A 2,466-nucleotide genomic window follows, 5' to 3' on the forward strand; every position below is an offset into this window, starting at 1 on the left:
TCAAGTCTAATTGGCTTCGGCAATATCTGCTACAAATGCGAGTCGTTGCATATCTTTTAGTGCTCCTCGGAAACGAGCTTCTAAAATCACCGTCGTTACCAACACGTGCGGAATAGGACGCTTCCGTTTGAAGCAGTGGTCCAGGCTGCATTCCTCACTTCAGCGCGACTGGACAAAAGTCATTTGAATTTCCCAAGCACTTTGGGCGGCATCGTTCGCACTCGGTACGAATAAGGGTGCGGAAGCGCCCTATGGAATCTCTGAACATCGTCCAATACAGCCAGTGGGTAACATATAAAGTTCATAAAGAACTACAAGGATATAGACCAGTTGACGAAAGAAATTGTACCGCCGCCCTTTTGTGACGTCATCTGTTGAACGCGGACTTTTGGGTAACCACACGAGGCAACACGACACAGGACGCATAGGCGAGCCGCGGGTAAACGGCGCTATTGAAAGGCTGCACGACGTCGTAATAAAAGACATACTCTTTAGTGATGAATTTATTATCCTTAGACTTTTAGCGAGGCCGTTCTATCCACTGCGATGGGTTTCCTTTTGTCGACCCCTTGTCCATTACCGGGGCAAATGCCTCCTGTGAATACAAGAGCTTCGCATACGATTTTTCCAAACAATGTTTTGTTAAATGTCCCCGAAACAATGAGGCAGGATTCAATATTCCAGCGAGCATTGCTACAAACCGTTCATCTGCATGCCAGCAATTTGCTCGGTAATGCAGGTATACTTGTACAGACAGGAGGTGTGATATGGTTTTGTCAAGGAAACTTCTCAAACCCTCCGAGAGAGGCACTTGTTGCCAGCGACGAACTGCGAACGTTCGTGGCCGCGATATTAGGAAACCCGGGGAAAACGATAATTCGGGGAATCTAGACAAAGCGTTAAGGTACGGAGACGCTGGCGGCAAAACGCCCGCGGCACGCCGCCGGCGGCAAGCCGCTTGCCGCGAAAGCTGCCGCGGCGGCGGGTTGATCTGCCGCGCAGCGAATAGGTCGAGGAGCCATTTTCGGCGGCTTGCCGCGTGCCGCGGAGCGGGGAGACCAATGAGGGGCGCCCGGCTTTGTCACGTGGTGAGCGTCTGTGTCGCCACCTCTTGGCTCCTAGCAAAGTTACATGGCAGCGGCGGCGGCGGTGCCGGGCGGCTCTTGCAGAATCCCGGACCTCGACCGGTTTGTCACGAAGGGAGCTTTGCGCGGCGGCGACTCTTTGCCGCCGAGTGTGGCCGTCCCTATCGCGCGGGGGTGGCGCCGCCAGCGGCATGCCGCGCGTTTTGCCGCTAGTGTGTTCGTACCTTTACTCACTTATATAGAAGTCGAGCTACAAATGCGAGCCGATTCCAACGACCAAAATGGGCTCATGGCGGATCGCCCCACTCGACCAATTTCATTGACTTCTGTCGGTAATACTGCAAGCTACCACACTGTCTCAGCGCGGCCACATATATCGGTGCCGATGACGAGTAAACACAGATAATCAACGCTGTAGCTTCGAGCTGCACTTGTCCCTGTTGCGTGGCCGAGCAGGAGCGCTGGCACAAGGTTTCACTCGGTCGGTTCTGTGGTTACTGCGGTAGCTACAGGCCTTTAACCACCGTGGGTTCGAGTGTCGCGCGAGTCGAGACCGCCCCCCCCAGCCATCACCACACATATTCTGGGGGCCAACGCTCCCACGCACGCATCCTCCGCACGGAGGAGAGCGGCAGAGAGACTCGCAGCAAGAAAACAGGCTTCCATGTCCGCAAGGGAGGCGTTCATTCACGCCGTCCTCCAGAGGCACACACACTCTATCGCCCTGTCTTGAATGCTCCAAGCTCACCTGGGTGTTCCCATAAAACGGTCACAGAATGCTAAACGTATTGCAATGACCACGCAGTTAGGTCGGCCGTTTCAAATGCAGTACATACTCGTGCTTGCACTTGCCTCGCCTTTCGTCCTGTGCACCGCGGCAATCCATATTTTACGCTCGGGCCTTATTCTCCATAATTCGCCTTTTTGCTCAAATTGTGACGTATGCCTGGAGTGTACATCAAGGCGGAGCCCGTTTACGTAACCACAGAATCTCAGTGCGTAAAATGAAAAAAAAAATGGGGGAAAAAAACTGACGGAAATAAATACTGTCGTATGCTACTACTGGCGCCAAGTCCGAAAAAGTATGCCGCTCCGGGAGGTTGCGCTCAGCCTCGGAGTTAGAATCTTCGACGCTTACGCGTCGAGCGGCAGAGCGAGGAGGTGAAATGAGTTACAGTATCTTGCGTATCATGACAGATGCTGTCGGACGCCCGGCAGCAGCTATGGACAGACTACGCGGGGTTATTCGACGCGGAAGAATTGCAAGCCGCTCTTCAAAGGATTCAGAGTTCGATGCAGTGGTGCGAGCGAGGGCGCAACGTAGACAACTTTTCAGTCAAGGTGAGGTGACGTGTACCTGAGAGACGCGAGCAGCGTCATA

The sequence above is a fragment of the Amblyomma mixtum genome, chromosome 3 (genome assembly GCF_055824585.1).
Source record: "Amblyomma mixtum isolate Tamu chromosome 3, ASM5582458v1, whole genome shotgun sequence".
In the NCBI taxonomy this organism is placed as follows: Eukaryota; Metazoa; Arthropoda; class Arachnida; order Ixodida; family Ixodidae; genus Amblyomma; species Amblyomma mixtum.